Source organism: Carassius gibelio, chromosome B22 (genome assembly GCF_023724105.1).
Source record: "Carassius gibelio isolate Cgi1373 ecotype wild population from Czech Republic chromosome B22, carGib1.2-hapl.c, whole genome shotgun sequence".
In the NCBI taxonomy this organism is placed as follows: Eukaryota; Metazoa; Chordata; class Actinopteri; order Cypriniformes; family Cyprinidae; genus Carassius; species Carassius gibelio.
Genome location: NC_068417.1, coordinates 39,022,403 through 39,045,021, shown reverse-complemented (window position 1 = coordinate 39,045,021; position 22,619 = coordinate 39,022,403). Strand labels below are relative to the sequence as shown.

The following is a 22,619-nucleotide window of genomic DNA, read 5'->3' as shown; positions in this document are numbered from 1 at the left end:
GAAAATGATTTATTGTGCTTTTAGAGATGAGAGCCGATTGTAAATGGATACTGGGTGCAGAAATTCAAAGATTTAAAAAAAAGAGTGTATATGGAGAAACATGACGGGGAAATGTGTGGAAACAAAATTGGAATGTTTGGAGTATTTTATAAGGCATAAAGTGGTTTTTACTGATGTTATTTTAAATAAAATAGGAATGGAAGAAAATGCTCTGTGTAAAGTGTGCCAGGAACAGGAAGAGGGGATTTTACATATGTTTTTACATTGTAGAGAGCTAGAGGATTTTTTAAGGAAATGTAAATGTTTAATTAAAGATGTGGCGGAGGAGTGGGATGAAAATATAATGGAATGGAACAGAGTTATGTTTGGTTGGGAAAAAAGTGTAAAAACAAAAGTTTCATTAATCTGTGTGTAATGCTAATGAAAAGTGCAATATGGGACAGAAGAACTGTGGCTAAAAAGGAAAAAATTGTGTTGGATGTTTGGAGTGTGTTTAAAAGAAAAACAGAATTATATATTGAAAAACTGTATGTGTACTTTAAAGGTGTAAAGAATTTAGACTCTTTTTATGATGTTTTTACCCCAAAAGTTTGTTGTGTTATAAATGATTTAATGTGGAAGTTGCCAGAAAGTGGAAGAGTTTTTTAAATTATCGATGTAAAGGAAAGATGTAGAGATGTGTAAAGACGATGTTCTGTATTTTCTATTGACTGTGTTTAATCTATTGTATTTTATTGATTGAAATTTCTTAATTAAAAAAAAAAAAAAAAAAAAAAAGGCTATGCCCGATCTCATCTGATCTCGAAAGCTAAGCAGGTTTGGGCCTGGTTAGTACTTGGATGGGAGACCGCCTGGGAATACCAGGTGCTGTAAGCTTTTTGGACATTTTTCACTAAATATATAATAATTTTGCCAAGAAATATAGTCAATGCCCGATCTCTGAATATTAGCAGGTTTGGGCCTGGTTAGTACATGGATGGGAGACTGCCTTGGAATACCAGGTGTTTTAATCTTTTTGGAAAATATCACGAATTATATAATAATCTTTCATTAAAAAAAAAAAAAAAAAAAAAAAAAACAGTCAATGCCCGATCTCTTAATCTTAGCAGGTTTAGGTCTGGTTAGTACTTGGATGGGAGACTGCCTGGGAATACCAGGTGCTTTAATCTTTTGGAAAATTTCACGAATTATATAATAATCTTTCATTAAAAAAAAAAAAAAAAGAGTCAATGCCCGATCTCTGAATCTTAGCAGGTTTAGGTCTGGTTAGTACTTGGATGGGAGACCGCCTGGGAATACCAGGTGCTGTAAGCTTTTTGGACATTTTTCACTTGGTATATAATAATTTTGCCAAATAATAGAGTCAATGCCCGATATCTGAATCTTAGCAGGTTTAGGTCTGGTTAGTACTTTGATGAGAGACTGCCTAGGAATACCAGGTGCTTTAAGCTTTTGGTTTTTCTTTCCTACTTATATAATGTACTGGTGATTAGATTGGTTGGTCTTTAAATAGTCCTCTCTTTGCAGCAGTCTTGGCTTACGGTCATACCAACCTGGCTATGCCCGATTTCGTCTGATCTCGGAAGCTAAGCAGGTTTGGCCTCGTTAGTACTTGGATGGGAGACCGCCTGGGAATACCAGGTGCTGTAAGCTTTTTGGACATTATTCACTTAGTATATAATAATTTTGCCAAAAAACTAGAGTCAATGCCCGATCTCTGAATCTTAGCAGGTTTAGGTCTGGTTAGTACATGGGTGGGAGACTGCCTGGGAATACCGAAAATTTCACGAATTATATAATAATCTTTCATTAAAAAAAAAAAAAAAAAAACGAAAGAGTCAATGCCCGATCTCTGAATCTTAGCAGGTTTACGTCTGGTTAGTACTTTGATGAGAGACTGCCTAGGAATACCAGGTGCTTTAAGATTTTGGGTTTTCTTTCCTACTTATATAATGTACTGGCGATTAGATTGGCTGCTCTTTAAATAGCCCTCTCTTTGCAGCAGTCTTCGCTTACGGCAATACCAACCTGGCTATGCCCGATCTCATCTGATCTCGGAAGCTAAGCAGGTTTGGGCCTGGTTAGTACTTGGATGGGAGACCGCCTGGGAATACCAGGTGCTGAAAGCTTTTTGGACATTTTTCACTTAGTATATAATAATTTTGCCAAAAAATAGAGTCAATGCCCGATCTCTGAATCTTAGCAGGTTTAGGTCTGGTTAGTACTTTGATGAGAGATTGCCTAGGAATACCAGGTGCTTTAAGCTTTTGGTTTTTCTTTCCTACTTATATAATGTACTGGTGATTAGATTGGTCGTTCTTTAAATAGCCCTTTCTTTGCAGCAGTCTTGGCTTACGGTCATACCAACCTGGCTATGCCCCATCTCGTCTGATCTCGGAAGCTAAGCAGGTTTGGGCCTGGTTGGTACTTGGATGGGAGACCGCCTCGGAATAACAAGTGCTGTAAGCTTTTTGAAAATTTTTCACTTAGTATATAATAATTTTGCCAAAAAATAGAGTCAATGCCCGATCTCTTAATCTTAGCAGGTTTATGTCTGGTTAGTACTTTGATGAGAGACTGCCTAGGAATACCAGGTGCTTTAAGCTTTTGGGTTTTCTTTCCTACTTATATAATGTACTGGCGATTAGACTGGATGGTCTTTAAATAGTCCTCTCTTTGCAGCAGTCTTCGCTTACGGCCATACCAACCTGGCTATGCCCGATTTCGTCTGATCTCGGAAGCTAAGCAGGTTTGGCCTCGTTAGTACTTGGATGGGAGACCGCCTGGGAATACCAGGTGCTGTAAGCTTTTTGGACATTATTCACTTAGTATATAATAATTTTGCCAAAAAACTGGAGTGAATGCCCGATCTCTGAATCTTAGCAGGTTTAGGTCTGGTTAGTACATGGGTGGGAGACTGCCTGGGAATACCGAAAATTTCACGAATTATATAATAATCTTTCATTAAAAAAAAAAAAAAAAAAGAGTCAATGCCCGATCTCTGAATCTTAGCAGGTTTAGGTCTGGTTAGTACTTTGATGAGAGACTGCCTAGGAATACCAGGTGCTTTAAGATTTTGTAAAATTTCACGAATTATATAATAATCTTTCATTAAAAAAAAAAAAAAAGAGTCAATGGCCGATCTCTGAATCTTAGCAGGTTTATTTCTGGTTAGTACTTTGATGAGAGACTGCCTAGGAATACCAGGTGCTTTAAGCTTTTGGGTTTTCTTTCCTACTTATATAATGTACTGGTGATTAGATTGGTCGGTCTTTAAATAGCCCTCTCTTTGCAGCAGTCTTGGCTTACGGTCATACCAACCTGGCTATGCCCCATCTCGTCTGATCTCGGAAGCTAAGCAGGTTTGGGCCTTGTTGGTACTTGGATGGGAGACTGCCTCGGAATAACAGGTGCTGTAAGCTTTTTTGACATTTTTCACTTAGTATATAATAATTTTGCCAAAAAATAGAGTCAATGCCCGATCTCTGAATCTTAGCAGGTTTAGGTCTGGTTAGTACTTGGATTGGAGACCGCCTGGGAATACCAGGTGCTGTAAGCTTTTTGGACATTTTTCACTTAGTATATAATAATTTTGCCAAAAAATATAGTCAATGCCCGACCTCTGAATATTAGCAGGTTCGGGCATGGTTTACTTCATGGATGGGAGACTGCCTGGGAATACCAGGTGCTTTAATATTTTGGAAAATTTCACGAATTATATAATAATCTTTCATTAAAAACAAAAAAAAAAAACAAAAAAAAAAAAAGAGTCAATGCCCGATCTCTGAATCTTAGCAGGTTTAGGTCTGGTTAGTACTTGGATTGGAGAACGCCTGGTAGTACCAGGTGCTGTAAGCTTTTTGGACATTTTTCACTTAGTATATAATAATTTTGCCAAATAATAGAGTCAATGCCCGATCTCTGAATATTAGCAGGTTTGGGCCTGGTTAGTACATGGATGGGAGACTGCCTGGGAATACCAGGCGCTTTAATCTTTTGGAAAATTTCACGAATTATATAATAATTTTCCATAAAAAAAAACAAAAAAAAAAACCCGAAAGAGTCAATGCCCGATCTCTGAATCTTAGCAGGTTTAGGTCTGGTTAGTACTTTGATGAGAGACTGCCTAGGAATACCAGGTGCTTTAAGATTTTGGGTTTTCTTTCCTACTTATATAATGTACTGGCGATTAGATTGGCTGCTCTTTAAATAGCCCTCTCTTTGCAGCAGTCTTCGCTTACGGCAATACCAACCTGGCTATGCCCGATCTCATCTGATCTCGGAAGCTAAGCAGGTTTGGGCCTGGTTAGTACTTGGATGGGAGACCGCCTGGGAATACCAGGTGCTGAAAGCTTTTTGGACATTTTTCACTTAGTATATAATAATTTTGCCAAAAAATAGAGTCAGTGCCCGATCTCTGAATCTTAGCAGGTTTAGGTCTGGTTAGTACATGGGTGGGAGACTGCCTGGGAATACCGAAAATTTCTCGAATTATATAATAATCTTTCATTAAAAAAAAAAGAGTCAATGCCCGATCTCTGAATCTTAGCAGGTTTAGGTCTGGTTAGTACTTGGATGGGAGACCGCCTGGGAATACCAGGTGCTGTAAGCTTTTTGGACATTTTTCACTTAGTATATAATAATTTTGCCAAAAAATAGAGTCAATGCCCGATCTCTGAATATTAGCAGGTTTGGGCCTGGTTAGTACATGGATGGGAGACTGCCTGGGAATACCAGGTGCTTTAATCTTTTGGAAAATTTCACGAATTATATAATAATCTTTCATTAAAAAAAAAGAGTCAATGCCCGATCTCTGAATATTAGCAGGTTTGGGCCTGGTTAGTACTTGGATGGGAGACCGCCTGGGAATACCAGGTGCTGTAAGCTTTTTGGACATTTTTCACTTAGTATATAATAATTTTGCCAAAAAATAGAGTCAATGCCCGATCTCTGAATCTTAGCAGGTTTAGGTCTGGTTAGTACTTTGATGAGAGACTGCCTAGGAATACCAGGTGCTTTAAGCTTTTGGGTTTTCTTTCCTACTTATATAATGTACTGGCGATTAGATTGGCTGCTCTTTAAATAGCCCTCTCTTTGCAGCAGTCTTCGCTTACGGCCATACCAACCAGAGGGCGCTAGAGAGCTACAGGAAGTGTCGGCTGCAGTTGGGAGAGGAAGGCTCTCCTCCATTTTGATTTTTCTGTTAGTGTTTGTTTTGTGAGTTGTTTTTGGACTTTTAGTTTATTTTTTGTGTGGTTTTTCAGTTTTAAACCACCTAACAGCAGCATCTTGCTGGCTGGAGGGTGGTTAATTGTTTTTTTTTGGTGTTTTTGTACAATGGATGGATTATTGGCAAACAACACTGGCCTGGCTGGAGAGAGACGCATGGCAAACGACACTGGACTGGCTGGAGAGAGACGCATGGCAAACGACACTGGACTGGCTGGAGAGAGACGCATGGCAAACGACACTGGACTGGCTGGAGAGAGACGCATGGCAAACAACACTGGACTGGCTGGAGAGAGACGCATGGCAAACGACACTGGACTGGCTGGAGAGAGACGCATGGCAACTTGTGATAAGCTGACTGAGGGATTGCTAATAAATGGAGTGAGCTGTGAGAAAAAAACTTCAAAACAGAGATTATGTTGTCTCTTTCATGCATCTGCCCGTCTACCTTGCTGATGAAGAGATTTTAAATAAACTGGAGGTTTGGGGGGTTTCCCCACTTTCAAAAATAAAGCGGCGTGTTTATCCGGGCACCAGCATTGAGGATGGGACAAGATATGTAAAGGCGCGGTTTCCGAAGGAGGTGGCCTCCCTCCCTTACAGCACAAAAATAGAGATGGCAGAGGGTCCACAATATTTTTGGGTGATGCACAGCCATCAGGTGAAGACTTGTCGGCTGTGCATGAGCCCAGACCATGTGGTGAAGGACTGCCCGGAGTTCAAATGCCATAAATGCGAGGAGAGAGGCCACTTCGCAAGAAATTGCAACGCTGTGATGTGCCGGATTGCAATTTGGTTTTAAATAAGTGTGAGTGTTGGATGCAGGGTGAGGAGGAGGAGCAGCAGGTGGGCGGGCAGGTGCATGAAAGAGACAACGAGCAGCGAGACGATGGAGAAAGAGTTCGAGGTGAAGGCCTGGAATTAATTAAGGATATGGAACAACAGAAAGAGTGTAACGAACCCATCATACAAACACAACAGGAGGGGGGAATTTGGACACAGATGGATTTGACTGACAGCTTGAAAAATGCTTTGGATACTATGGAACTGGATGATGAAAGGAATAAAGTATTAAATGTTGCACAACAGGAGGGAATTTTATGTACACCGATGGATGTGACGGACAGTGTGCAAAAGGAGATGGACGCAGTAGAAATTAATGATGCTACAAAAGAGTGTGAACAAGGACAAGAAAATGAGGAAACGCAGGGAAAATCATCAAAAAGAAGAAGATCTGTGAAGGTAATACCCAATTTAGATACTGCAAGAAAAAGAGTGCTTAAAGAAGATGGTTTTGAATGTACAAATAAGTATGAGTTGCTAAAGGGTTTGGAGGAGATGGACTGAGTTTATGGGTTTTATGCATGTTTTTATATGTTTTATGCTGTTAAGAATAGTGACTTTTAATGCTAGAGGGCTGTCAGACATGGGAAAATTTGAAAAAGTGAAAGAAATGTGTAAAGGAGAAGATATGATTTTATTACAAGAAACTAACTGGAGGGAAGAGTACAATGGTGTTGGGAGGCTGGGAAGAGGAGTTGCAGTTTTAATAAAAGAAAACAGTGGTGTATCCTGTAAAACAATATATAATGACATGGATGGGAAATGTATGGCGGTTGAAATGGAGTATGAGGAGAAAAAAAGTTATTGTAGTTAATATTCATGCACCAACAGTAGAGAATGAAAAAAAGGAATATTTTAATATATTAAGAGAATTTTTAAAGAAACATAAAGAAGTTATTATGATGGGTGATTTTAATACTGTTTTCAGTAAATTAGAAATGGGAGAGGGAATGGTTTTTAAAAATGATAAAGGAAGAAAAGAACTGAAATTATTAATGGAAGAAAATAATATAATTGATGTATGGAGAGAAAGAAACGAAAAAAAGAAAGAATATTCAAGGAGGCAATTAGTGGGTAATTTTATCTGTAAGACAAAGGATTTATTTTATTTTATGTACAAGGAACATTGAAGGATTTATCGGTAATATCAAATATGAAGAATCAAGCTTAAGTGACCATAAACCAATTTTTATGCAAGTAGACTGGAGTTCAGTGAAAAAAGGGCCGGGGGTATGGGTTTTAAATGCAGAGGTTTTGAAGAATGAGGACTATGTGTTAAGTATTAAAGAAATTATTGAAAAAGAAAAGGAGAATGGAATGTACAGAATGTAAGATAAAAGGATATGGTGGGAAAATGTTAAATATTTAGTTAAAAAATTCACAATAAAGTACAGTAAATTAATACAGAGAAGTAAGAGGAAGAAGGAGAGAGAAATAAGAGAAAAATTGGAAAAGGAATTAAATGAGAATGGGAAAGATATACAAAAAATAAAAGAATTGGAGGGAATATTGAAAGACATGGAAGAGAAAAAATATGAAGGTGCAAGACTAAGAAGTAAAGCTAAATATACTGTGGAGGGTGAAAAATGTACAAAAAAAAATTTTGATTTAGAAAAAATAAGAGGGAAGGCTGGAATGATTAAAGAAATAAGAGGGAAAAATGGTGTAGTGGTGGAAACTAATGAGGAAATATTAGAAGAAATAAAAGCTTACTATGAGAACCTGTTTAGTACTGAGGGGGTGGGCGAAGAAGAAAAACTGGAGTTACTGAATCAAATAAAAACAACAGTAGGAGAAGTAGACAAAAAAGAGTGTGATGAAGAGATAAGAGAAGAAGAGATTAAAAGAGCAATAAGTGAACTAAACAAAAATAAAAGTCCAGGTGTAGATGGTTTGGGGAGTGTATTTTATATAGTTTTTTTAATAGATATATATATATATATATATATATATATATATATATATATATATATATATATATATATATATATATATATAGATTTTTTAACTAGCATTTTAAAAGAAGTATATGTAGAGGTGTTTAAGAAAGGAGAATTAAATCAAAGAATGGGAATGGGTTTAATGAAATTGATATACAAGAGAAAAGGAGAGAAGACAGATTTAAAGAACTATAGACCGATTACAATGCTGAATACTGATTTAAAGATTTTATCTAAAATTTTAGCCAACAGATTGAAAGAAGTCATGCCGAGTATAATTAAAACTAACCAAGTGTACGGAGTGAAAGGGAGAGACTTAGCAGATAAAACTATTAGTATAAAAGATATGATAAGATACATACATGAAAGCAATAAAAATGGGTTTATTATCAGTTTAGATTTCGAGAAAGCTTTTGACAGGGTGGAGCATGGTTTTTTATTTGATGTTTTACAAAGTTTTGGTTTTGGAGAGAATTTTATGAAATGGATTAGGATTTTATACAAAGGCACAATAACAAAAATTAAATGTAATGGCTTTTTAACACAGTGTTTTAAAATTACTAGATCGATAAGACAAGGATGTCCGTTGTCAGCTCTTTTATATTCTTTAGTTGCAGAACCTTTGGGATTGGCTGTAAAACATGGAGAGGGGATAAAAGGCATAGGCATCGATGGAGGGGAAAGTAAAATTTTTCAGTACGCGGATGACAAAACATTATTGTTAAAAGATCTGAAGAGTGTGAAAAATGCAATTCAAATTGTACAAAAGTATTGTAGGGGATCAGGAGCTAAAGTAAATGAGGACAAAAGCTTTAGGAGGGATTGAAAGAAGATTGAATTTTTGGAGAATGAGAACATTAACTTTGAAAGGGAAGGTTTTAGTTCTTAATGTTTTAATGGTTTCAAAATTGTGGTATATTTTATATGTGTCATCTATGCCGTTGTGGGTAGAAAAGAGCCTGAAAAAATGTTTTTTAGATTTTTTATGGGAAGGGAAGCCACCAAGAATAGCACAGAACACCTTAATAGTAGCAGTGAAGAAGGGAGGACTGGGGTTAATGGATGTGGAACAAAGAAAGAACAGCTTGAGAGTGAAAATAATAAAAAAGTACTTGGATGAAGAAAACGAAGTGGCATAGAAGAGAACAATGGGGCATTTTTTAAGTAAGTGTAGTAATTTTAATTTGGGGGACAACATTTTATGGATGAAAGTTAAAAAATGGATGACGGAGGGGCTGCCAGATTTTTATAAAGAACTGATGGGGGCATGGGGCAAATTTTTTACGAATGTGCATTTTAAGCCACAAGGCAGAGAGAACATTTTAAATCAGCCTTTATTCTTAAACAACGGCATTTTAAGTCAAGGGAAGGAGGTTTTTTTTAAGAAGTGGTGGGATGTGGGAATCACGAAAGTCAGAGATGTTTTATATGAATTCAAAGAGGGGTTTTTACCAGTGCAATACATTGTGGATGTGATGGAGGAGGCAAAGGAGGATTATAGCAGACGAGAGATAACAAACAAGTATGACGTAATTAAGAATGCAATACCTCAAGAGTGGATAAAATGAATTGACAACATGGAAGAAGAGAAACCTGGGAAAGATGTGTATGTGAGGCTAGGGAAAAAACTGTGTGCTTTTAATGAATGTACTGTGAAAATGTTTTATTGTGTTTTTAGAGATACTGTTTTTAAGAAACCTGTTGTAAATGAGTACTGGATACGGATGTTCAATGATGTAAAAGAAGAGAATATATGGTCGAACATGAATGGTAAAATTTTACAGACAAAACTGCAGAATATGGAGTATTTTATCAGGAACAAAGCAGTGTTCAAAGATGTGATTTTAAACAAAATTGGGATGGAGGAAAGTGCCACATGTAAAGTATGCCAAGATGCAGATGAAGGGTTCTTACACTTGTTTTTATATTGTGATCAGCTGAAAGTTTTTAATGAGAGATGTAAAAACATGATTTTAATTTTGAGAGGAGTTGAAATTGGGAAATTTGAGTGGGAAAAGGTGTTCATGTTGGGAATTAATGAAAATTGTAAAAACAAGAAGATCATTAATTTACTTGTGATGTTGATGAAAAGTGCGGTATGGGAAAGAAGAGTAGTGGTGAAAAAGGAAAATGTTTTAATTGATGTGTGGGAAATGTTTAGGAGAAAAGTTGAGAAATATGTTGAATGTCTGTTTTATTACTTTAAGTTGGAGGGAACAATGAATCTTTTTAATTATGTTTTTACTCAGGAGGTCTTAAAGGTTTTAAATGACCTGGGGATGGAATTGTCATTTTTAAAAGATTAAACAATGTAATGAGTGTTTTTTAAGTTATTATTTGTAAGATGTCTGACAGCCCAAAATCTTAGGAGTGTCTATGTTAAAGAAAGCATATTATGTATCTTTGTATGTTAATAATTGATATGTATGTTTGAATTGAATAAAAAAAATAAAAAAAAAAAGGCTATGCCCGATTTCGTCTGATCTCGGAAGCTAAGCAGGTTTGGCCTCGTTAGTACTTGGATGGGAGACCGCCTGGGAATACCAGGTGCTGTAAGCTTTTTGGACATTTTTCACTTAGTATATAATAATTTTGCCAAAAAATAGAGTCAATGCCCGATCTCTGAATCTTAGCAGGTTTAGGTCTGGTTAGTACTTTGATGAGAGACTGCCTAGGAATACCAGGTGCTTTAAGCTTTTGTGTTTTCTTTCCTACTTATATAATGTACTGGCGATTAGATTGGCTGCTCTTTAAATAGCCCTCTCTTTGCAGCAGTCTTCGCTTACTGCAATACCAACCTGGCTATGCCCGATCTCGTCTGATCTCGGAAGCTAAGCAGGTTTGGGCCTGGTTAGTACATGGGTGGGAGACTGCCTGGGAATACCAGGTGCTTTAATCTTTTGGAAAATTTCACGAATTATATAAAAATCTTTCATTAAAAAAAAAAAAAAAAAAGAGTCAATGCCCGATCTCTGAATCTTAGCAGGTTTAGGTCTGGTTAGTACTTTGATGAGAGACTGCCTAGGAATACCAGGTGCTTTAAGCTTTTGGGTTTTCTTTCCTACTTATATTATGTACTGGCGATTAGATTGGCTGGTCTTTAAATAGCCCTCTCGTTGCAGCAGTCTTCGCTTACGGCCATACCAACCTGGGGGCGATAGATTGCTCACAGGAAGTGACTTGGCACTAGAGGGTGAGGAAGGCTCACCTAAGCTTGTTTGTATTTAATCTTTTTTGTGTTTGTTTTAGGAGTTTTTGTTCTGTTTTGTTTTTTTATTTTTTGTTTAAGTTTATCCTCCCAACAGCGTATGCTGTTTGGGGGGAAAGTAAGTCTAGTAGTTTGTTTATGTTAAAAATGGATGGATCTTTGGTGACGGACAAAGCAATGGAATGAGGGACACAAAGGCAAAAAGAACCTGGACTGGAAAATCAATGACGAGAAGGAAACGGAATGGATAAAGATGAAAGAAGAGGTGCTGCAAAAAGAGTTTATATGAAGGAAGCAACAGTGATTGTGGAATTATTGCATGTGCAGGAGGCGAAGGCAGAAGACATTATTAAAGCGATCGCAGGGAGAATCAGTGTGGCAAAAATTCTGGCTGTGAGACCAAGGCTATCAAAAGAATATGAAATTACCTTAGAGAATGAGGAGGATGCAGATGAATTAACCAATGGACTGACGGTTAAGGGAATAAACTGTGAGGTGAAAAGGCTGCAAAACAGGGACTATGTTGTCTCATTCATGCACCTGCCTGCCTATGTGAATGATGAGGACATCCTAAAGAAACTAGAGGGATGGGGGGTAACCCCAGTCTCTAACATCAGGAGGAGGACATACCCAGGCACCAGCATCGAAGATGGGACGAGGTATATTAAAGTGCGGTTCCCCAAAGAGGTGGCTTCCCTGCCCTACAGCACCAAGATGGAGACAGCAGAAGGTCCACAGTTTTTTCGGGTGGTGCACAGTAACCAGGTGAAGACCTGTAGACTGTGCATGAGCCCAGACCACATGGTAAAGGACTGCCCAGAATTTACTTGTTACAAGTGCCTGGAAAGGGGCCACTTCGCAAGAGACTGCAGAGCGGTGAGTTGCCCGGACTGCAGGAGAGTTTTGAATAAGTGTGAGTGCTGGATGGAAAACAACCAAAATCAAGAGGAGCAGGAGGGAAAGCAGATGTATGAGAAAGATGAAGGCAAGGAGATGGAGGAAGAGGAGGAAGGAACGCAGGACGGTGGGAATAAAGAGAACAGTAATGGACAAGGAGAGGACGACAACGAACAAAGGATGCAGACTCAAATGGAAGGAGGAAAATTGGCACCAGTGCAAAAACCTGAAAGGGTACTGGATAGTGCATTGGACAAAATGGAAAAAAACTATCAAGAAGACAAAGAGAGTGAGGAAAGTAATGAGGATGTAGACACTGAAGTAAAAGGCCTCAAAAGAAGAAGATTGCCCAAGGTAAGACCGAACCTTGATAAGGCTAGAAAAAAGTGACACAAGAGAACCCTCTAGTAAATGTAAATAGATATGAAGTGTTGAAAGTCTCTGAGAGCGCGGACTGAGAAAATGGGTTTTATGCATGTTTTATTGTATTTTATGGTTTTAAGTGTTGTTGTTTTTAATGCTAGGGGACTGTTGAATGAAATGAAATTTGAAAAACTAAAAGAACTGTGTAAAAATGAGGATATTATTTTATTGCAAGAAACAAACTGGAGAAGGGATGTAATGGATGTTTTTAAGAAGAGATGGGATGGAGAAATCTTTTTTAATAATGGAGAAGGACAAATGGGAAGAGGGTTAGCTATATTAATAAGAACAAACAAGGAAATAGAAGGGGAACTTATCTATGATGATAAAAAAGGGAAATGTATAGGGGTAAAAATTAAATATGGAAATGAAGAATTTAATTTAATCAACCTACATGCGCCAAATGAATAAAAAGAAAAGACTATGTTTTTTTTACTGTTTTAAGAGACTTGATAGAAGGATGGGGAAAAATAATAATGGCGGGTGATTTTAATACGGTTTTTAGTAAGAGAGATATGGCTGACGGAATGGTTTTTAAGTCAGATACAGGGAGAAAAGAATTAAGAGGTTTGATGGAGGGAAAATATGATAGATGTATGGAGAGAGAGGCATGAAAAGAAAAGAGATTTTTCTAGAAAACAGCTAGTCGGTAATTTTTTATGTCAAACAAGAATAGATCACTTTTTATGTACAAGAAACCTAACCTATTTTATAGAGGATATAACTTATAAGGAAACTTCTTTGAGTGATCATAAAATGGTTTTAATGGCAATGAATTTTAAAGATGAAATTAAGGGACCTGGAGTTTGGATTTTAAACACAGAACTTTTAAAAAACAAAAGTTACAAACAAGGGATTGAAAATATAATAGAAGAAGAAAAAGAAAATGGAATGTATTGGGAAGACAAGAGATTGTGGTGGGAGAATGTAAAATATGAAATAAAAAAATATCCAATTAAGTATAGCAGGTTGATCCAGAAAGTGAAAAGGGCTAAAGAAAAAGAGAGAAGAGATAATTTAAAGGAAGAATTAAATAAGGAGGAGGTAAATGTGCAAAATGTTATAGTAATGGAGGAGGAATTGAATAAATTTGAGGAAAGTAAATGTAATGGAGCAATGTTAAGAAGTAGAGCAAAATATACAGTAGAAGGAGAAAAATGCACCAGGTTCTTCTTTAACCTAGAAAGGGGGAAAGCAAAATCGGAAATGATAAAAGAATTGAAAAATAAATACGGTGAGGTAATTAAGGAAACAAAAGGAATTCTGGAAGTAGTAAGAAGCTATTATGAATAATTATTTAAAACTAAAGATACAGATGGAAAAATGAGAAATGTATTATTACAACAAATAACAAAAAGAGTGGAGGTGGCAGACAAAATGGAATGCGATAGAGAAATAAAGCTAGATGAAATAACACAAGCAATAAATAATTGGAAAAACAAGTAAAGCCCTGGTATAGATGGGATAGGTAATGAGTTTTATAAAGTTTTTAAGGATAAAATAAGTTTGATTCTACAAGAAGTATATGAGGAGGTTTTTAAAAAAGAGGCTTTCAATCAAAAAATGAGTATGGGTTTGATGAAAATAATATATAAAAGAAAGGTTGATAAGAAGCTTTTAAAGAATTTTAGACCAATAACCATGTTAAATACTGACTTGAAGATTTTAGCAAAGGTTTTAGCGAACAGATTAAAAAATGTTTTACAGAGTATAATAGAGACAAATCAGGCAAATGGAGTAATTGGAAGAGACATAGCTGATATAACAAACAGTATAAGAGATGGGATAAGTTATGTCAGTGGAGAAGGCAAAAATGGTTATTTTATTAGTTTAGACTTTGAAAAAGCTTTCGATAGAGTAGAGCATGGATTTTTATTTTCGATTTTAGAGCAGTTTGGTTTTGGGGTGAATTTTATAAAGTGGTTAAAAATTTTATACAAAGATGCATTAACAAAAGTAAAGTGTAATGGTTTTTTAACAAAGCCTTTTATTTTAACTAGATCTATAAGACAAGGATGCCCATTATCAGCACAATTATATTCTTTAGTGGCAGAGCCTTTAGGACTGATAGTTAAAAACTGTAAAGAAATAAAAGGGATTGAAATAAATAGAGGAAAGGAGCTAAATAAGATCTACCAGTATGCTGATGACACTACAATAATAGTGGAAAATTTGCAGAGTGTTAAAAATGTAATGGATAAAATCAATTTGTATTGTCAAGGGTCAGGAGCAAAGATAAATGAAGAGAAAACTGAATACATGAGATTTGGGAGGGTACCGGTTGTAACGGGGTGTTGGAGTTTCACAGAAGTGCAGGAATTTAAGATTTTAGGTGTGCAAAGAATGTACAGGATAATATGTGGGGGGAAATAGTGGATGGGATGGAAAGAAGGTTGGTCTTTTGGAGAAACAGGTTTTTAAATTTAAAAGAAAAGATTTTAATAGTAAATGTTTTAATGTTCTCAAAAATGTGGTACGTTTTACATGTAGCATCAATCCCGCTGTGGGTGAGACAAAGAATAAAAAAATCAATTTTAGAGATTTTATGGGGAAAAAAAACCCCAAGAATTGCTTACAACACTTTGATTGGGCCGGTAGAGGAGGGAGGGATGGGACTAGTAGATCTGGAACAAAAAATGAAGAGTATGAGGGTAAAAGTGGTCAAGAAATATTTAGATGATGAAAATAAAGAAGATTGGAAGGTAACTATGGAGTTTTATTTGAATAGGTGTGGAAATTTACAAATTGGAGACAATATTTTATGGATGAAATTGAAGAACTGGATGATACAAGGAATACCAGAATTTTACAAGGAAGTTTTAAGCGCTTGGGGGTCTTTTTTTAGCAAAGGTGGATTTTAAACCTGTTGGAAGGGGAATCGTTTTAAATCAACCTTTATTTTTAAACAAAAAGATTGGGACACAAGGAAAATAACTTTATTTTAAGAAGTGGGTGGATGTGGGCATTTTAAAAGTAAGGGACATTTTATATGAATTCAAAGAAGGTTTTTTACCCAAACACAACCCATTCTCACTCCAAAGGCGTCAAAAACCGAAGCATGGTCAAGCGCCCCTAGCGTCACTTTTATGACGCCAAATGTGCCTCTTGGTGTCGAATATCGAAGCACTACGACCTTCATTGCTTTCAGTGGGAAACTTTGGCGTCAGAATTCGACACGACGAGGACATGAGATGTTTATCGCTATGAAATCACGTTCAAGAAGTCTCATTCAGCACACATCGCGATACTTGCTATCAGTTCCACAGTTTGGGTGAGTAGTCCTAAATACGCTCTTTTAATGCCTTTTATAAATGTATTCTGTCTTATTTATTAATCAGATTAGTGCCATATGTTTAATCGCTGTATTATATCGGTCATCCGCGGCTGTCTTTGAGTTTCATTGCGTTTAAATAAATGAACACAGCTGCTAATTAGTGTGATTAAACTATATCTGTCACCTGACGTGCCATAGACCTTCGATCCGTTTTATATTATTATTAATTTCAGGATCAATGATGTAAGTTGTATTTGTAGTAAAATCATGGTAATCACGACACTTACAATAGTAATAAATGAAATGTGAAGTTAAAACACAGTAAACGGGACATTAGTAACTGTAACTGTAGTTTTACTATGGTATATTAATAATCAATACAACAATACAATAATCACCAAACCAGCTGTTTGTATCACTGTAATGTTAGTGTTTTTATGTGCTTTTATATGACAGATATCACAGTAATCATATGTTCTGTACCATGCTTTTAATACCTTTTAATGTAAATCCAAAAAAAAAAAAAAAAATCAAATTAAAAATAAATAATAAAACATGCATTTTTCCATTTTGCAGTTCATTCATATCAGTTTATATTTAAATATATATTTATATATATTTATTATATCTAAATATTTTGCTCACAGATCATTATTAACATTCTGTATATAATTCAATTTTATTTTCTCTCCCCTTTTTTTATTTTATTGATATCAGATATTTGCAGCAGTAAGTCTGTGATAGTTTGTCCCTTTTATCAAACATTCCTGCTGTTATAAATTGTACAGCATTTGTTGTTTCTTAAACTGTTGCACTGTCCAAATACCCACACTTGCCATCTTTGCACTTGACCACTTGATTACTTATTTGACGTCTTTCCTGTATTTGGCCTAGTGTTCAAGTGAGCATGATGACCACAAGTGTGTGTCGAACTTTTCATGACCTGATGACTGTGTTTCCCAATCCTGGTCCTGGAGAACCCCAGCACTGCATGGTTTTGGTGTCTCTCTTATCTGACAAACACACTTTTGAGGTCTTGGAGTCTTCGCTGATGAGCTGATGAGTTGAATCAGGTGTGTTTGATCAGGGAGACATCTCAAATGTGCAGTGTTGGGCTTCTCCAGGACCAGGAATGGGAGCCACTGCCTTATGGGACACTTATGTGTTTACAGAGATTTTTAATATCTAATTATCAATATTTCACATACTGTACATTGGACAGCTTTCCGTGACCTCTTGTGAGATCTCAGCAAAAAGTCTGACGATTTATTCCAAAACATGATGCATGATGGGATACACTAAGCTTTGTAAAGCGCTCCGGAGCAGTATTGGAGAGGTTTAGTGTGTGTTAAGGACGCTGTGCTTTGGCATTATTAAGACCGGGCAAAGTCTCGTTCACACACTGTCACGTACACACACTCTCAAGTGGCCAAGACTGCAAGTGTGGGTATCTGTACGGGGTCAAAGTCTTTAAAATGATCCCTAAACACAGTCGCACATCACAGTCTTAATAATCCAGTTTAACACTTGTATGATATTGTACAAGCCCCAGGACGGTCTCATCTGACACTATCAAAAGAATTCATATGACTATAGCTTGCTATTAATTACTTGCTTTCAATAATGGATGCATTTAACATTTAATTATACCGCATCTTTACAGAGGTGTAATGTACAAGTTGCACGTAATTAATAATATTTCCTTCCTTCTGTCTTACAGGATTTTTTGCAGATAATGCTAGTTCTCCATCATGCACAAGGACTCACCTCGTTAACTCTTTTTCCCCCGCACACACAGAAATGGTCCCTGGATCAGTGATTAGACTTTGCAGTGGTTTGATTTTTGCAGAAGATGTAACTTTGTTTTAATTATAAGCTCATAATGAATACATTACAGAACCAGTGATGAAAACAATAGTTAAACATAGTATTTTTCGTATTGATAAAGCATTTTGTTCTCTTTTTCAAGCTTCATACAGTAAACTTTTTAGACTTTAAGAGTTTTAGTAAAGGAGATATTCATACTCAGTCATCCCCTAGCTCCAGTCATGAAGTGAAATCATGATGTTATGTCAAAGCTAGCAGGTGTTTGTTTTCCTGAACACTTTCTCTGTCTTTCATTGTTCAGACAATCAGTGTTTATTTGATGCTGTGCTGATAGAGTTTTATAGATGATATTGCACACTTGACATTTATGTCTTCATGGTGTTTTTTGTGAGTTTGAAACATTTACATTGTGTTGTATAACATTTTGGTCAATTTAATTTTTAAAATAATTTATCTTTTTCCAGTGTTCTCTGAAAGACATACTGTATTTACTGTTTTGTATTTTAATAAAAGCATTTTCATTTGCATACTGAAAATAGTTAATGTTTACAACATAACTGCCTTTTTATTCTTTATGGTGGCAAAAACGAGCTTGGTGACAGAGGATGCAGTGTAGTAATTTGGGCATGTTGTCTTTAAATGAGTTTGACATATCAATAAATAATGGAAGATCCTTACAAAAATATGCATGTTCATTATGCTTTATGTATTTATTTGTTCATTCATTCATTCATTCATTTATAATTTCTGTTTTTATTCCTAGAGTTCAAATGGTAGAGAATGGTAAATCACAGAAACACAAATGTGAACAATTTTAACTTTAAAACACAATGTAATATACAATGTAAATTTTAGAAGCACATCATTTGATTAGTAAATATATTTGTCTTTGGTCAAAAAATAAATAAAAATCTTAAAAATGTGTCTTATATTTAAGACATATTGGGCATGTGCACATCAATATTGCCCATTTTTTTTCAAGTTGAACAACGGAGGAAGGTGAAGACGTTAATAAAACATAATCTAATAAGTAGCAAGCTTAATCTATTGTTAACCGAATCTATCCCTTCAGCCGAAAAACGAAAGACATCGGTCATAAATGGATGAGGAAGTGTGACACCGCTGCTCAGCTTTGATGTCATTGGCTATGAATTTTCAGGACAGTCTGTGGTTGGACTATCTTTTAACCCATATTAAACAGCGCATCATGTTGAAAAGTATACTTTGCTGCTACCATCACATTAGTAATATATTAAGTCAACAATGAAGTGTTGCTGTCTTGAGAAAAATGACATCTTTACCGAGATCCTATTCCTAACCCTAAGCATAACTTCAATGAACTACAAAAAACAGCCCCCTAGTGTTGCCTTTCCATAGGTAGAACGACGGAGGCTTGTGGGTAATGAAGTTTAAAACTTTTTATTAACGAAACGAAATAAATTATTTATTTTAAGGAAAACTGGACATCTAAATATGTTCATTGTGCAAACCTCCATGATATATTTGAGAGGCAGGCTGAAATGTGGTATTTTACAGTGAGCAATATTTAAAATGCCTTTATGCCAGCTTTCCATTTATTTCTGAAAACTGAGCTCAACATTATTTTATCAGCATAGCATAAGTAATAATCCTGCCCATGTCCTCTTTGATATGTTAATTGGACTCTGATTTACAGCCATTTGAAATGTACAGTTTTGGGCTCTTCCGGGGGGTGCTACTGGGCCCCTGGGGGTAGAAGGGCAGTAAAACCTACATATATGTATTCTCCTCATCATGGACAACAAACTGAGCTGAGTCACATTTATATCTGACAGTTTTCACAGTCCTCTGTTTTCTAATTCTTACATCATTGCTATTATACCTTTTGACAGGACATTGTGAGGCCATCTGATGAAACATGGAAAAATTAGAAAGAAATGATTTAATAATGAAAATAATAGATTATTTCTTTGATTTTTTAAGTAAATGGCAAGAAATATGATGGATGAACCTGCAACAACTTGCCTTTATCTATTCCCCACTGTAAAGCAGTAATCAAGGACAGTGTATACACATTGTGATACTTCACTATTACACAAGGACAAATTCATGCAGTGCTAAGAATATTAATTAATTATTTAATAACTAATTAGCAAAAATCAGTGTAAAAATGTCCTCCTCACCCTCACTGTATCTTGCTCCTCAGGTACTGGACATCAGTAATGTGTGTGCTCTTGGTTTTAATGCATTAGTAGATCCACGTTGATCATTCCTGCTACATTCTCAGTTATCCCTCAAGTGTTTGTTACAATAAAGCCCATGGCACCATCTTGTAATGCAGAATAATTAATCTCGTAACTCCCTTTATTTCACAAAAAAATTGCATATTTGTTACTAAAATATAAAAAAAATTACTTTCTGGTGTACTGATGTCCCAGATGTTATTAATCCGATCAAAAATGTTTATGTCTTAAATAAAAAATAATCCCAATAATTAATATGTCATTTTTCCAAGTCTAAAATAAACACATATGAGCCTACCTAGTAAAATTATGTATTTACCAAGAATCTTCAGAACACAATATTCAGCATTTTCATTTTATTGAAGCATAGACTATAAAGTTGATAAAGTAGCATCAAGACAAATAAGATTCAATGAAAATAATTATCATCAAAAATACATTAACCTCATATATAAATCAGTTCACACAGATGAGTGATGAAATGTCCTTAAAAGTCACACAGTCCCATCCAGTCAACTGTGATACAGATCATGTGATACATATAAGACATGTGATACGGTTTCAGAAAATAATGATTCCCATCATCACATCTAAACTGGTTTCATCTCCCCATCATGATCTTCTTCTCTCGTGTCTGGAAACAGTTTGTGGTTGATATCCAGCACTGATGTGGTGTAGCTTCTCTCAGCCAGAGGATCTCTCAGTCCTAACATCCCAGACCTGGTCAAAGTGAAACAAGCAATCCAGATGAAGTTGTTTAATGGACAGAGAGTTCAGCTTATGTTCTGTGTGATTTTAGCAGGGTGAGCAACTATGGCCCTTGTAGTACTGTACACTTACCATTCTTCAAGCTGCTTTAAGGCTGACATGACCAGTTCTGTGAGAGATCATCATAAAATGTTGTATAACACAGCATTGCTTCAACACACACATACCAGAGGACTTCTGTTTGTTTGAGCACAAGATGGCCATCTTCATTTCTCATCCTGAGCAAATCATTTCCTTGGTCTTCCTTCTCTTCTGTGAAACAAGATAATCTCTACTTACTCCTTGTGCAATTAACATTGCTCATTAAACATAATTAAGTTAATTTAAAATAAGATTAAGGTCAGAGCATTTGATGAGTAAATGTTGATTAAAAAATATTCTAAACAAATGTACCTGGGAAGAGCTGATCATGGCAAGATTCGCTGAGACTCAGTAATAGCTCTTTTAGTTTTTAGGAAGGTTTGTGAGGGTTGGCTCTTGAGTGAGCTGTTGAGCTTGATATTTCAGACCTGAAAAAGAAGAACAGCATTATCTCAAAAAAATCCTGTAAGACAGAAGGAAGGAAATATTATTAATTACGTGCAACTTGTACATTACACCTCTGTAAAGATGCTGTATAATTAAGCAAGTAAAGCAAGAAAGCAAGTAATTAATAGCAAGCTATAGTCATATGAATTCTTTTGATAGTGTCAGATGAGACCGTCCTGGGGCTTGTACAATATCATACAAGTGTTAAACTGGATTATTAAGACTGCGATGTGCGACTGTGTTTAGGGATCATTTTTAAGACTTTGACCCTGTCCAGATACCCACACTTGCAGTCTTGGCCACTTGAGAGTGTGTGTACGTGAGAGTGTGTGAACGAGACTTTGCCCGGTCTTAATAATGCCAAAGCACAGCGTCCTTAACACACACTAAACCTGTGTCCCATAAGGCAGTGGCTCCCAATCCTGGTCCTGGAGAAGGCCAACACTGCACATTTGAGATGTCTCCCTGATCAAACACACCTGATTCAACTCATCAGCTCATCAGTGAAGACTCCAAGACCTCAAAAGTGTGTTTGTCAGATAAGAGAGACACCAAAACCATGCAGTGCTGGGGTTCTCCAGGACCAGGATTGGGAAACACAGTCATCAGGTCATGAAAAGTTCGACACACACTTGTGGTCATCATGCTCACTTGAACACTAGGCCAAATACAGGAAAGACGTCAAATAAGTAATCAAGTGGTCAAGTGCAAAGATGGCAAGTGTGGGTATTTGGACAGTGCAACAGTTTAAGAAACAACAAATGCTGTACAATCTATAACAGCAGGAATGTTTGATAAAAGGGACAAACTATCACAGACTTACTGCTGCAAAAATCTGCCTCCGCAGCTTTCTGTCTTCTCCATTTCTGAAGGAATAGCTCTCCAGAAACACCACTGGGCTTCCTTTACGTCTTTTCAGCTAAAAATATACAAAAAAATAAAAAAAGGGGAGAGAAAATAAAATTTAATTATATACAGAATGTCAATAATGATCTGTGAGCAAAATATTTAGATATAATAAATATATATAAATATATATTTAAATATAAACTGATATGAATGAACTGCAAAATGGAAAAATGCATGTTTTATTATTTATTTTTAATTTGATTTTTTTTTTTTTTTTTTTTTGGATTTACATTAAAAGGTATTAAAAGCATGGTACAGAACATATGATTACTGTGATATCTGTCATATAAAAGCACATAAAAACACTAACATTACAGTGATACAAACAGCTGGTTTGGTGATTATTGTATTGTTGTATTGATTATTAATATACCATAGTAAAACTACAGTTACAGTTACTAATGTCCTGTTTACTGTGTTTTAACTTCACATTTCATTTATTACTATTGTAAGAGTCGTGATTACCATGATTTTACTACAAATACAACTTACATCATTGATCCTGAAATTAATAATAATATAAAACGGATTGAAGGTCTATGGCACGTCAC

The 22,619-nt window shown here is 35.9% G+C and overlaps 4 non-coding genes and 3 pseudogenes across 4 annotated transcripts; all 7 read left to right on the top strand.

Moving 5' to 3' along the window:
- Nucleotides 1–1,535: 1,535 nt before the first annotated feature.
- Nucleotides 1,536–1,653, top strand: LOC128006308 (5S ribosomal RNA). The gene has a single exon (XR_008178936.1). It is a non-coding gene; the product is annotated as a 5S ribosomal RNA (ribosomal RNA).
- Nucleotides 1,654–2,010: 357 nt separating this feature from the next.
- On the top strand, nucleotides 2,011–2,129 carry LOC128000290 (5S ribosomal RNA). The gene has a single exon (XR_008173078.1). It is a non-coding gene; the product is annotated as a 5S ribosomal RNA (ribosomal RNA).
- A 221-nt stretch (nucleotides 2,130–2,350) lies between these two features.
- On the top strand, nucleotides 2,351–2,469 carry LOC128006908 (uncharacterized; annotated as a pseudogene).
- Nucleotides 2,470–2,690: 221 nt separating this feature from the next.
- Nucleotides 2,691–2,808, top strand: LOC128005830 (5S ribosomal RNA). The gene has a single exon (XR_008178470.1). It is a non-coding gene; the product is annotated as a 5S ribosomal RNA (ribosomal RNA).
- Nucleotides 2,809–3,303: 495 nt separating this feature from the next.
- LOC128007190 (uncharacterized) lies at nucleotides 3,304–3,422 on the top strand (annotated as a pseudogene).
- Nucleotides 3,423–4,235: 813 nt separating this feature from the next.
- LOC128000289 (5S ribosomal RNA) lies at nucleotides 4,236–4,354 on the top strand. Its single transcript, XR_008173077.1, has one exon. It is a non-coding gene; the product is annotated as a 5S ribosomal RNA (ribosomal RNA).
- Nucleotides 4,355–10,792: 6,438 nt separating this feature from the next.
- Nucleotides 10,793–10,911, top strand: LOC128006884 (uncharacterized; annotated as a pseudogene).
- The last annotated feature ends 11,708 nt before the right edge of the window (nucleotides 10,912–22,619 follow it).